Consider the following 15,126-nt stretch of genomic DNA (forward strand, 5'->3'; position numbering starts at 1 on the left):
ATTGTGAATCTGAAGGCAGGCGATCACGTTTTTAGAGTCAGCAGACTGTTGTGCTACCATGTTCTTGAAAGGATTATGTTCAAAGCCCCTTCAACTGCATTACCAGAAGAGGGTAAGTTAATCAGGATGAGGAAAAAATGTGCAAATGCATTGATTGGCACTTGCTACCCAATTCTAAGTTTTGCCATAGCATAATCACTCTCAGTTGCAAAAAGCAATAAGTGAAATGCAGAGATCTCAGCTGGCACAGAGTGATCACATCAGCTTGATCACATCAGCTTGATGGAGGGAAGAAGTTTATTGACCATCTCCTCTGAGTTGCTGCTCTTGTCCATCATCTTCCATCTCCTGATCCATCCTAGACGTTTGAAGCCCAACTGTTGGCCTCAGCCTAGGAAGGAAAAAATTGGACTGTTGCCCTTTTGCTTAAGTTACCTTTCTTTAGAAGACTATCCGGATCAGTGGTGCCTTTACAGAGCTAGCTTTTAGGTCACTGCAGAATTGATCTATTCTTAAAATCACATTTATCTCTATCTTGCTATGTGCCAGAGACTGAATGTACACTTATACAGCATTCCCCTTCTAAAGACAAAAAGTTTCAAAGTGGCATTAAAGATTTAAAAGATGCTGAGGTGGTGACAGTTACTTAAACGGTACCCTCTGAAACAGTGGTGTTTTTTTTCCTGGGAAGTGTGCACACTAGAAACTTGGAGAAAGAGTTCAGCCCAGGACATAAAGCGGGACCCTCATATTGACTTTGATGAGACCAAATATGTTCTTGAGTTATTTTAGTCCTGGAATTCAGGATCCTACATAGGCATCCCCTTTTAAAATGATCACAGAAATTTATTTATCTCCTCCCCATCTCACAAAATGTATACATTGCCCTTTTATTGAGGAGAGGCTAGTCAGTGTTCTCCTTTTGGCAAATTCTTTCCCTAAAGTTCTCTATTGAAAACCTTTAATATAGACTGACCTTTAGAGAAAGGCTTGTGCTAAATGCTGGGTTAGAGACTGCTTCAGGGGTGTCCAGCCGTGGCATCTTTAAAACTTCTGGATTTCAAATCCCAGAATTCCCCAGCCAGCAATGGACACCCCTAGTTTAAATTGCTTTTAAAAACTTGCTATTGTATAAGTACCAGCTTCTTTGCTTGGGGTTTTATTTTCCTATTTCTGCCCTTTGATGGACTCACCTAACCGGCATCTCTTTTTAAAAGTCTCCTGAAGGAGGATTGTAAGTTTGATCAAGTTAGGAGGTAAATTCCCCTGATCTACTTTTTTATTTTATAATACTCATATCCCTGACTCAAAAAGCTGATAATATAAATCCTTAACATAAAGGCACACATTTTACTAAAAAAGAAAATGACGTTTAGTAGTTGGCCATTGTTATTATCAGCAGTCTGTTGCTAGATATCTGTCTTTCAATTGTTGGTTGCACATGAAAATGCAAAAAAATTGCACAACTAGGATTTACCTGTCCTTTTTCTTCAGTGCTTGCTTCTTAATCATTGACTTAAGAGCTTCTGGAGGTAAAAGGTTAGAAAATCCTTGCCCCATCTTGATTTACTGTCCTTCTGCTAGGAAAATGTGCAGAATCCACTTCTCTAAAAAGTTATAGAATATTGTTAGCTTTATTTATTGTCTCACTAAAGAACAGTGTACCATAAGAAAGGCTGAGCACCAAAGAATTGAGGCCTTTGAACTGTGGTGCTGGAGAAGACTCCTGCAAGTCCCTTGGACTGCAAAGCAATCAAACTGGTCAGTCCTAGAGGAGATCAACCCTGACTGCTCTTTAGAAGGCCAGATCCTGAAGCTAAAACTCAAATACTTTGGCCACCTAATGAGAAGGAAGGACTCACCAGAGAAGAGTCTAATGCTGGGAAAGGTTGAGAGCAAGAGAAGAAGGGGATGACAGAGAATGAGGTGGCTGCATGGAGTCACTGAAGCAGTAGGCGTGAGCTTAAATGGACTCCAGAAGATGGTAGAGGACAGGAAGGCCTGGAGGAACGTTGTCCATGGGGTCGCGATGGGTCGGAGACGACTTCGCAACTAACAACAAAAAGAACAGTGTAATTAAAAAATATACACAACTATAAGCAGGGCTTTTTTTGTCATAGAACGCTCAGAACAGAGTTCCGGCACCTTTTTTGGATGGAAACTTGTAGGGTAGGCAAGGTGGGTTGTACGACATGTGTGAATTCTGGCAGGCACCTTTTTATTTTACAAAAAAAGCACTGACTATAAGTAATAATGGCATGAATCTTCCTCTAGCTGCTTAAAGACCAAAGACCTTCTGAAGAACTAGATTTTCACTATTATCTGGAAACCCATGACAATGAGGAGGTCCACTGTTGTTTTGGGGGTAAGTTGTGCTTTCGGGGTGGGGGGAAGGAAGGGAGCAGTCGCCAAGGATAGTTATTTCCCATCTTTATTATTTTTATAAACAACTTAAGATGTAAACATACATAATATTCCTTCCTTCCTCCTTTTTCCACAACAACCCTGTGAGGTAGGTTGGGCTGAAAGAGAGTGACTGGCCCAAGGTGATCCAGCTGGCTTTCATGTCTAAGGCAGACTAGAACTCACAGTCACCTTGTTTCTAGCCTGGTGCCTTAATCACTACATGAAACTGGCTCAACAGAACATCTGGTCCATCCCATTATGTCTGTTCTGTGTGGCTTTGAGCCTTACTATAATCAATTACCACTGTATTTCTTACTATGTCTCCCTACTGTTAAACAGGGCTAATGTGGTGGTTAAGATATTGGAAACCTTCCTCAGTCATAGATGTTTCCAAAGTGATTTGGGCCCGGTTGCTCTTTATCGGCCCCTACCTCACAAGGTGGTTCTAGGAAAAAAACAGGAAGTGCTATGCATAATTCCATCAGTTCTTGAATGAAAGGTGGCAGATATATTTAATATAAAAAGTTAGTCATATGCCTGTTAAGCGAATCTGGTTTTCCCCATTGAGTTTGCTTGTTGGAAGCTGGCTGGGAAGGTCGCAAAAGGGGATCATATGACCCTGTGATGCTGCAGCCACTGTAAATACTTGTCAGTTGCCAAGCACCTGAATTGCAATCACATGACCAGGTATGCTGCAACAGTTGTAAATGTGAGGATTTGTCATAAGTCACTTTTTCAGCGCTGTTGTAACTTGGGAACAGTCACTACACAAATAACTAAGTTGAGGACTACCTGTATTGGACATGGAAGATGAAAGTACTTTGAGGGGAGAGTATTGTTTATATCAGAAGTACCCAACCTTTTGGGCACCAGGGACCGGTTCCGTGGAGAAAGGTTTTTTCACAGACTGGAGAGTGTGTGATTTTGTGTGCTGCCTGCATCCCACGGATGGGGCTTTGCTTGTTTATGCGGACCGGTTCCTGGCATGCCGCAGCCCAGTACTAGTCCATAGGCTTGGGGGTTGGGTACCCCTGGTTTATACCACCAATGAGCCATGATGGCTCAGTGGTTAGAATGCAGTATTGCAGAGTGACTTTGCCCACTGCCAGGAGTTCGATCCTGACCGGTTCAAGGTTGACTCAGCCTTCCGGTCTTCCAAGGTTGGTAAAATGAGGACCCATATTTTGGGGGGCAATATGCTAATGCTGTAAATCACTCGGAGAGTTCTGTAAAGCACTGGGGTGGTATATAAGTCTAAGTGGTATTGCTATTATTACATGCTAGTTCGTAGTTTCTGCTCCTTATTTATAGGCATAAGCCTCATAACCTAGACTGTGCCTTAATCAGGGGTCTGCACAAATATATCTCCTTCCTTCCACTCATACACACACATTTTTTTCACTGTCCTATATTTGTCAAAATTATTGCATTCTCATCACTTGCAAAGACAGACTTGCTTAATTAAGTGCAGACTTTGGGGTTTGCTCATCCTTGTGAGAAAATCTTGGCTAGCAATTTTAAAACTAGTACAAACACATGAGAGCCTTTTGTTGATTCTGATTTTTCTTCTTTGCTTACTACATACACAGGAATCACCAACCCTTCCTTGCTAACACAAGAACTGGCTAGGAGCCTCCTAATAAATTAGGGCTTGAAACATGAGTAATATGACTTTTCCCTATCACAAGCTGGAACCTGCTTGCTAAAGTAAAGTATGTTGCAAGTTAGGTTTTCACTTTTGGGAGGTACATTACTCAAGTACATTCTCTGGTAACTTGATGACTCACCTAGAAAAGTATATGCCATGTCTTCCATATCCAAGAACATTTTTATATTGAAAATTAAAGGATACAATATTCCCCACAACAATTGAAATATAAATAAATAACTATGCTCCTGTGAGAGAGTTTACTTCAGGTAGTTAATATTCTGGATACTTACCTCTTAATTTGATCTCGTTGGTGATCACATGTTACAGGCAAAGCCCCCTTTTTACTATTGTACCTGTTACTTCACTCTTTGCAATGTTGCAAAGAATAAATCTGTAAACATCTGTAAAATCTGACACAACTGACTGCAAAAATCCTGGTCATCTCTCACCATGATTAGGGTAACTTTCTCCTTTCTGATCTTCTACTACGGTATTGCTATCCAAAATGAACCATGCGAACGTATAAATTAATTATTTATATTATGCCTGAACCATACAAACACACACACACACACATACATACACACACATATATACAAACTTGGCACTTTCTTTTTGTCTGCTCCCATATGCAGTGTAAAACTCATTTCAATACAGTTAGGGCCTTATATTTTAGGAAGGAAAATGAGTTGATTCACATAGTGAAAGTGAACAAAATTAGGCGGGGTATGGAGAAAATATGGAGAAGATTTGAGCCCTTTGTAATATAACATTTTGGACTTCCCAATGAAGTTGAACAATTGGAGACCTAAATTAGATTAAAGGAAGAATTTTCTAGCATATCTTAACTGTGGAATTCCCTTCTAAGTATTAGTTATTTGGGATGGTTTTAAAGGGAACTTGATTGACTCACAAAATACAAGTGGCTGCTTATTTTTTTCTGTATGGCAGTTAGTCTCTGAATAAGATATAGAAAGATGCTATTCCCTTGGGTACTCCATGAAGTTTCATGTAGGCATCAAATTGGTCCTGGTAATAAAGAGGATACTAGAATTAATTACCTTTTATTCATGTTTAGAAAGGCTCTTCTTATATTTGGGGTTCTTATCTTTATCTTCAAAGCCCGGCTTACATGTCCCTCGGATCTCATTCACCTGTTTTACCACATTTATCTGCTGAAGGTTTCCTGTCTTCTCAAACAATTTATTCTTTTTCCTCATATGATATCACTTTTAACTTTTTTTAAACTTGCTGGCTGGGAAATTCTGGAAATTGAAGTCCAAAAGTGCCAAGATTGAGAAACACTGGGTTACTACGAAGAGATGTATAAGGACCTGCCTTTTAAAACAATCTGAGAAACCAACTAATCCAAAATAGAACAGCAAGACAACTCGAATTGAACTACATGGTCCTATTAGGACAGCACATGTCGTGTACCCTACCATGACAATTTTAATTCTGCATGTTTTGTAAAACTAGGAGGACTCCATAGAGCCACTTTTCAGGAGGGCTTGGAGGATTAAATAATTAACATTCATACTCTGCTGTGTTTCTGGTATTTGTAAACCAAGTTTCCAAGGTGGAGAAACACTGCTCTAAGGATAGATAACTGGTTGCATTCTAATGTGGCTTGAATGAACTTCCCCTATTCCTTAACCCCAGAAGCCCATCAAGTTCTCATAAAATTCCATGGAACAGAACTTGAAGAACCATGGCCTACATGTGCACTCTAAAGTCCACAAGTCCATTTTTAAAACTGTAACTTCAAACCTGAGAGAAGTTGGAAAGGGTAGGCAACTATGATACTGCAGGATCCAATTTGGGTCGGTCACTAGGACCAAAGGTTTTGTCATCGTGAGTTTTTGGACTTGTGCTGGAGCCCATCTTCAAGGAACTTCTCTCTAGCAGAGGGTGCTATGGGCTGTTGATACTGTGCAGTCCATTATAATTAGTCCATTAAACCTGCCCTTGATAACGCCTCTCTCCAAGAAGTTGAGCAGAAGCCATCCATTATTGCAGATTGCTTTTTATGTGGAGGTGCCAGAGGCTGATCAGGACGAAGAGGCTTTTTACATGCGGAGCATAAGCTTTCAGCAAATGGCTGGTTCCATGCTCCATAAGGACACTCATGAGAAAGCCCTGCCAACGAGGCACTTGGTGGAAAACTTCAATTTATGGTGTGTGTCATGAGTGAAACGTCTCCTAGGCTCCTTCGCCAGAATCCATTTATCCTTTCTGTATTTTAGTGAAATAAGAAGAATATTACTTTCCCTGATACGTACTAATTGCCTTTTTAATTTTCATGAATGGGATGCTTCACATACTAAAACTCAGCTAAGATTAGCCAGCTTGCCTGCCCATATGCAGTCTCAAAGAGCTTAGCTAAATGAGAATTGGAATGGCTTAACATTCCTATTACAGCTTTCCAGGCAACCACAAAATATTCCCTTTTAAGCCACTTACACTAGTCTAGGAAGCCAGTTAGGCATAGTATTTTATTAAAGCAGATCCGTACTTATTCTGTTTCTCTGAAATTCTTATATAGAGAACTCACCCTTTGCAAATAAAAATATGGCTATGCTCATTACCTCTCCATCTGCAATATGTTTATAGATATAGAAACACAACAGAGTGTGAATGTTAATTACTTAATCTTCCAATCCCTCATGAATAGGGGGTTTATGGAGTCTTCCCAGGTTTTAAAAGACATGCAAAATTAAGATTGCCATGCTAGAGTACACAGAGTTTGAATATCAGCGTTCTGAATAGAGGCTAGAAACAAAGCACAACCCAGCAGAGATGACAAAACACGGGTCTTATGGGAGCATGTAATTCAGTCCTAGTTGTCTTGCTGTTCTGTTCTGGATTGGTTGAAGTTCTCAGATTATTTGAAAAGGCAGGTCTTTATATATCTCTTTGCAGTAATCCAGTGTTTCTCAACCTTGGCCTTGTGGACTTCATTTCCCAGCATTTTTTCTAACTTTTGTATGGTATGATTTTAGTTGCCCTGTAAACCGCCCTGAGTCCTACGGGAATAGGGCGGTATATAAGTCAAAATAATAAATAATAAATAAATAAATACCCCAGCCATCATGCTTGAAAAAAGTTAAAAGTGACATCATATAAGGAGGAAGAATAAATTGTTTGAAAAGACAAAAAACAAACAAACCCTTGAGCAGATAAAGATGGTAAAACAAGATTTTATTTTGCTCTGTTGGTCTAAAATATTTATATCCAAAGTAGGTAATCTGCTAAATTTGCACTCTCCTCCACCTTTATTTCCTTTTATTCTTTTAATTAAACAAAATATTAAAGCTGGTATGTTGCAAAGCAAAGTGTTCATAGGACATCACATGGACGCAACCCTCTTTATTACAACATATGTACAACCTATGTACAATTTTGTACTAGGGTTGACGGAGTTTGGATGGAAATACATAAACTTTTCTGACACATTATCCAATAAGCTGGAAAAGGTTATCTGGCAGATTTTGAATACTTTTGGCTTAGTGTCAGTACATGTCCGAGGACAGGGCTTTACCATAGGTAAATAGGTCAAGTTCAGGCAGATGGCTTGAAGGACTGTTGACATTTAAAAATTCAGGCCAGCTCTTTGGTGGGTGAAAAGGGACACAAAGCAGAGTCCACGTGCCTCTGACTTTGGTAATATTGACTAAAGGTCCTGACTGAGTTAAGCTCAAGAATTTACAGTGAAAGAAGTTCCCCCTGCCTGCCAGTGTAAAAAGATCTGCTTCCAGCAATGGTGCCATCATCAAGTCTCTGGTTCATAGAGCTATAGAGAAAGACCCTGACTAGTAGACCGGGTCTAGTGCAGGAGATAATAACAATAACAGTGTCATTCAGACTTATATACCGCTTCCCAGTGCTTTACATCCCTCTCTAAGTGGCTTACAAATGTGAGCATATTGCCCCCAACAATTTAGGTCCTCATTTTACCAACGTCAGAAGGATGGAAGGCTGAGTCAACCTTGATCCGGTGAGAATCGAACTGCCAAACTGCTAGCAGCCGGCAGTCAGCAAAAGCAGCCTGCAGTACTGCACTCTAACCACTGCGCCACCACTGTTCGGATAACCTTTTCTTGTGTAGGAATGTTATCCTTAAGGGAACCTGTGCTGATCTTTAAAATATGGGTACACTTGTCCACATTTAGTATTACATAGTTGTAATACTACAGTCATAAAACAAATGTTGGTTTGTTCTCCTTCTTCAGATATATAGTGGAGGAAGATCAAGAGTAGGCAGTAGATTTGGCCACCTTTGGTTGTTTCCCTTTCTTCTTTCAGTCTGGAGCTGTATTAAGTGAAAGAGGATCTCTCTAATTCTGAAAAGGGAAAATAAAGGGGTTGTTTTTTCTGATAAGAAGAATAATGAAGGATATTAATGCCTCTTCCCAGTCTCCTTCCCACTTTTTCCAGAACCCTGAAGAAAAGCAATACCTGAGCATTTCCTCAAGTTATATTATAGGTATTCCTCAACTTACAACTGTAGTTGGGACCAGAATTTCTGTCATAAGTCATTGCTGTCATAAGTTGAGTTACGATGTGATCGGACCACATTTTACAACCATTTTATGGTGGTTGTAAAGCGAGCCACAGCGGTTGTTAAGCATATCACGTGGTTGTTAAGCGAGCTCAGCTTTTCCAAAGGCATTGGGTACACAGCATCCCTAACGCCAAGCATCACAAATCACAATCACGTGACTGCAGGATACCGCAACCGTTGGTAAAGGCGAGGCAGCTGTCCAGCATGTGAATTATAATCACATGACCACAGGGAGGGAGGGAGATTTTGCGACAGTCTTAAGTGAAAATTTAGGTCATAAGTTAGTTTTTCAGAGGCTGTCATAATTCCAAACCAGTGTTAAGCAAAAGATTGTAAGGGTGGGGGTTCGTTCTCTGAGCTTGTGGGTTGGTTTCATTACCAGGCTAGGTAACATCATCAGCGGAATTTAGTGGGATTATTTGGAAACCAACCCACAAGCTCAGAGAACGAACCTTCACCTTCACCCTCCACCTGGGCTACAGATATTCTCCACTATCACAAAAGATTGTAAGTCGAGAACCACCAGTAACGTTAATTTCAGGAAGAACAATTTGAACAATGAATCACACTGCCTCTGCAAGGCATGTGTTTAACAAGTTCCAGGCTCCAGTGTAAAAAGCACAATTTTGCATCCTGTACAACCTACCTTTGCTTTTGTAGCATCCCAGCTGAATCACATGCAACCTGCTCAGGGATACCTCACTGGACTCTCCGTGCTAGAATTCAGTTCACAGTTTTGCTTGTTTCAGCACTTCCTCATTTGGCAAAGAGGCTGTTTGTTCCTGAGGTCACTCCCAGTTCATCAAGCTCACAAGCTGGTTGAGGCAAACGGAAATCACACACAATTCATTGTTGGAGAAGGCTGTGGGAAATAAAGCTAAATAAAACAACAAGGGACTCTGCAGCTGTCAAAATCCATAGATACTTGAAGGCTGGAGCTGGCTGAGAGACTGGTAGGTAAAGAAGGAAGAATCCTGATTAGGCATGATGAAGTTTTTGAACTCATTAATATATTTCATAAAAGCTCAGGTTTACTAATACTGTTGTCACTTCGCTTCATTTCTGTGAAAGAAATAACCCAACTATTTAGACAAAGGATAGGCAAGATCCAATTGGCAAAATCGTTTTATTTGACCCCTGAAGCCTTTCTTGGTTTTAATCAAGGGGTAATAAAAGGATTTTTCTTACAAGGGTAACTGAATCTCACAGGAATTCTATCAGCATAATTTGCAAACTATGTTAAGCATGCAAACTCCAAAGTTTGCATCAATTGAGAATCACTGCCATTCTCTAAGGAGAGAAAATCTGGGCCTTTGGATCTAAAGTTATTTGCATTTAGGGAGCTGCTCTTTCATTGAGAAGGAATCAGATAGGATGGGTTATGAATAAAATGAAGTCATGTCCTACACAAAAGATTTTAAATTTGAGCAATTTTTTTTCTTTGAGTTAAGGTTGAATTAAAGTCTCCAGTGATGAAGCACCCACAATTTCTTAAGGCAGCAGAAATTGTGGGTGCTTCATCATAGGAGACTTTTCAGAAGAGACTGGATAACCAGTCATCTGGAATGGTATAGGGCAGGGGTAGGCAACCTATGCTGACTCAGGAATTCTGGGAGTTGAAGTCCACGAGTCATAAAAGAGCCGAGGTTGCCTACCCCTGGTATAGGGTCTTCTGCTTGAACAGGGGGTTGGACTAGAAGACCTCTAAGGTCCCTTCCAATTCTATTCTAAATGGAATGGAAAGTGATCGCCATACATAGTCTGGGGCTCAAAAGATTCAGAAGTCCACTCTGTTGCAACACTACCTTCTGGAATGAGACCGGAGACTTGAATGTCTCCATCCTTCTGTTGTTTGAAGGGCTTTAAAGACCCAACTTTTGAGCCAAACCTTTGGTTCAAGCAACAAAGGCCCTTTGCTTTCTCCTTGCTTGATCTGCTGTTCTTGATTTGATTTTTTTTTACTGGTTAGCATTTTTCTTGCTTTAGTTGCTGTGAGCCATCCAAAGCTGTTGGGTGACATACACATTTAATAAAATTATTTTTAAAGTTCTGTACTGCCAAGTAAGGGTAACAGCAGTGTTTTTCAGCCTTGGCAACTTTAAGAGGTGTGGACTTCAACTCCCAGAACTCCCCCGCCTGTGTTGTCCACAGCATCCCCAGCCTCTGTTGTCCACATATCAGTTCACACATCTTAAAGTTGCCAAGGTTGAAAAACACTGGGTTATATGTCAGCCCTTCGAGGTACAGTGAATGCTGTTATACTTTTATTATAAGATTATAATAACAAGTCTGGAAGCCCCTCCCCTCTTCTCTGCCTTTGTTCGTTTGTTTTATCCGACCTTTATTGTTTTTATGAATAACTCAAGGCAGCAAACATATCCAATGCACCTTCCTCCTCCTATTTTTCCTACAACAACAACCTTGTGAAGTGAGTTGAGCTGAGAGAGCGTGGTTGCCCTAAGGTCAAGAAGCCAGCTTTCATAGCTAAGGTGGAACTTGAATTCATGGTTTCCTGGCTTTCTAGCCTGATACCTTAACCACTACACACTGGTTCTCTCTTTACTTTCCAGAGAACTAGGAAAGTCCCTTCTGTGGTGTTTCCTCTTCTTCCAATCTGTTATCAGACTGTTGTCTAGGTTGCAATTCTTTCTCCTGTCTCCCAAGGTCATTCTCACAGCCTTTTACATATAGGATATAGCAAGAATGTGACATCACATTCGAACAACAGTCAGGATTTTAGATCATCAGGGAAGGCTTAGATTCAAGGCATAAATAATACTATACTTTACTGGCAATTGTTTCATAACTTCTCTGTTCTCAGGTTAAAACTTCAGTTTCTTTTGGATTTCCCACTGTACAGTAGTTTATTAATTACAGAAACTGGTGTACTTCGGTATAATATATTTCTGAGTATGCCACTATTCTCAGGATATTTGTAGCTGTCATCTGGCTCTTTGCCCTTTAGTTCTAAACTTGGAATGATGATGTCTTTTATTGATAGGATAATCAATAAAATGGGATTTGGATTGGTCCTGATGTCCAGGATTGAATCTGCCTACCCAATGTCTCATCCAGGGTCTGGATGAAGATCTCTCTAAGAAAGTTATGATAGTTAACATTTGCTAAGATAATTTTGGACCAGGACAGATCAGAACTTCCTTTGTGAACTTGCTGGTAGGCCTCCATAGACCTCCATAGTTGTCCACCATGGAGGACGTAGCTAGGCTAAATATGCCTGTGGTTGTTGTGTTGCTCAGAATAGCCCATACTTTGACTGGTAGTGAGAGCATATCTCTTCTTTAGTATGCCAACTGTGTACCACTGTTTCTATCTCAATGTAAGTTTGGCATGGTTATTAGATTTGTGGGTAAATTCTACTGTCCATAGACCAGATCCAACTAGACAGTTTCACCTATATGGGTTAGACTGTATATATGTTTAAGCACATATTTAGTTTTGCACATAGTCATCTGATCCCAGTCCAAATAACATCAGATAAATCATCTCACAACTCATGCAAATGATGTAACTTGTGCCTGTCATTTCATGATGCAAAGGCAATATACAGGATTATTTCATGTTGTTTGTGCAATGATATCAGAACACAGCTTCTGGATTCCCATACATGCACTGCTATTGTGGATGCTTAGAACTGCTGGGAACAAGGAGAATGCATTTGGTATCAAGAATGTATCAAGAGTGCATAATTTTGGATTAAAATTTGGTGGAATATGCAGAAGATATTTAAGAAAAGGATAAAGTTTTGTCCGCAATTGTTTTTACTGGGCATTACTACTGACACTACTGTTGTGGACACTAAGTTGATGTTGAATTTAATTACGGCAGCAAGACTTTTTGTAGGGCAATATTGGAAGAAGGAAGAACTGCCGACCATAGAAGAATGGACTTTAAAAGTTTCCAACCTGGCGGAAATGGCAAAGATCTCAGCGTACTTGAAAGACCATTCGCAACAGAGATATATTGTGGAGTGGAAAAAATGGATTGATTACATCCAGAATAAATATGGGACTAAAAAGTTTCACTTAGCATTTGAATAAGTATTGATGTGATATTTATATTGCTTGTAGTTATTTTATAAGAGTTAAAGTGCGACAGATTTAATAGTTATTGTTGTTTGCATATGGTAGATTATGATTGTTTTTACTGTTATACCTTGTATTTAGCTCTGGGAAGTCGGGGAGGGGGGAGGGGGAGGGAGGGAGGTGTAGGGGAGGGTTGGGAAGAGGGGAAGGGGTTGGGAGGGGTTTTGTTTTGTTTTGCTAAAAATAAAATGTACTGTAAAACTTTTCAATAAAAAAAAGAGTGCATGCATGTTCTCATATAATGGGCTGGATTGTAGAGTAACCCAGCCCCATGTTCCTGCAGATTCAAAAATTAAAAGAAATAAGAGAAGAGAAATTTCCAGGCAATTAGTTTATGCATCTTTAATTCAAACTGAGTTTGAGAACATTTTGTGTGTGCCTACAAATGAGGATAATTTAATCTGCTGACAATTTACCGCCTGTTAAGGATAGATTAATAATAGTAAAGCTGCATAACTGCCTTCCTTCTTTAATTCCCTGCCACAACATGTTGGGATCAAGTCTACTAGCTCAGATGCATCAACCAGGAATGGTCACTTCTATAGAGAATGCTCATAAACCAATATAATTAACTCAGTGATAAAGTATTCCCTTTGCAAGAAAGACCCCAAATTAGGTCCCAGTTGGTAGGGAAAAAAAAGTCTGAAACTGGAGTCAAGGCTCCTGCAAGTACTGCACTTCCATGGAATAGAATATGCCAAGGGTCTTCAAACTTGGCCCTTTTATGACTTGTGGACTTCAACTCCCAGAATTCCTCAGCCAGCATATGCTGGCTGAGGAATTCTGGGAGTTGAAGTCCACAAGTCATAAAAGGGCCAAGTTTGAAGACCCCTGGAATATGCAGACCAATAGCCTTTCAGATGCAGAATTAATGACTGTTCCAAGTTACAGCAGTGCTGAATGAATAGTACTTAAGCCCAGTCCAGGCACTTGGCGGCACAACCACATTTATTCACAGGAATGTTTCAACTCCCCTGCTGCTTTTGCCAGTCCTGCCACTCTGTGCTCCACTGGCCCGGCTGACCTTAACCATCTTCTTCCTCCTGCAGTTGATGAAGTACACCTGACCCCTCATGAGACTGGCCACAGAAGGCCTTCTTTCCTGAGGCTGTGTGTTCTTGCCCTGGTGCACAACCCTCTTGTGAGGTTTCCTTCCCAAGGCTTCGTGTAGCCAGCAGCTGTCTTGCAAAGGGCCAGGAGAGGCACATCGCAACAGCAGTGGGAGGTCAGCTGGGGGTGGCAGGGCCAGCTTGTGGTGTCACTCCTTAGCAGGGGTGGTGTTGCCAGGGTGGAAACAGAAGGCTCTAGTTCAGGGCTTTTCGACCTTTTCACCCATTGCACTACTTTTAGGATATGGCAACATCCGAGTACCACCAGTTGCCTAGCAAGGTGTCAAAAACATGATGACCAAAAAAAAAAAAGAGGAAAAAAGTGATGAAGTACAGGTAGTCCTTGACTTACAACAGTTCACTTAATGACTGTTTGAAGTTACAATGGCACTGAAAAAAGTGCCCCCCAAGCCACAGCCGAGCAAGACATCTGCCTGCCTGCCCGCCCGGTGGTACTCTTCCTCCTGTTTGAGGTTTTCATTGTTGTGAGCATTTCTGTTGAGGATTGGCAGAGGGGGTGAGGTGGGGTGTGTTTGGTTTTTATCTCCCCCCCCCGTCTGCTGGGTGGTTGCAGCAGGTTTTGGTCACTTCACATGACCCTGGGACACTGCGACTGTCATAAATATGAATCAGTTGCCAAGCATCTGAATGTAAATCATGAGATCCTGGAGATGCTGCAACATTCCAGCTGATCGGGGCTTCTTCTGGGCTCAGCAGAAGCACTGGGAGCCTGGCGCTGATCCTGGTGCTTCCGCTGAGCCCTGACAGCCCTGCAGCTCCAGCCATCTCTCGCTCAGGCTTGTGCGGTGCTGCCATCGGTTCAGCTCATTCCCCTCCCCCGCTACCACTTTTCTAGGATGGTCGCGTACCACTTGCCAGGTGCCAATGTACCACGGGTGGTACCTGTACCACTGGTTGAAAAGCCCTGCTCTAATTTACCCCTGGTGCCACTGCTGAGGGGTGCCACTGTGCAGGGCAGCCACCACTTGTTTGAGATAAGCAGCTATAGAAGTTAATTAAATAAATAAGAAGGGCAGAGATGGGGGGAGGGGAACGAGATAGATGGGTGGGGGGAGTCGGAGGCTGTCCCTTATCTCGGGACTGGGAGGGACCAAACTATTGAGTTGGGTTCTTGCCCAACAAAAGATTTGCTTAATAACAGCAACAAGGATTGTGAGGAATGTCACTATAAATTATGCAGTCACGTGACATTGCGCTTTACAGCCTCATTGCTTAGCAATGGAAACTAGGATCCCAATTACCATTGTTAACCGAGCACTAGATTTAAATGCT

The 15,126-nt window shown here is 41.2% G+C and overlaps 1 protein-coding gene across 1 annotated transcript in view; it reads left to right on the forward strand.

Annotated features, from left to right (window-relative positions):
* The window catches only part of PDZD2 (PDZ domain containing 2), a gene marked incomplete at its 5' end in the record, with an annotated part of 197,647 nt that overhangs the window by 59,247 nt on the left and 123,274 nt on the right, over positions 1–15,126 (forward strand). The gene's annotated exons all lie outside the window — the stretch shown is intronic.

This window comes from Vipera ursinii (assembly GCF_947247035.1).
Source record: "Vipera ursinii genome assembly, chromosome: 2".
NCBI classification, from domain to species: Eukaryota; Metazoa; Chordata; class Lepidosauria; order Squamata; family Viperidae; genus Vipera; species Vipera ursinii.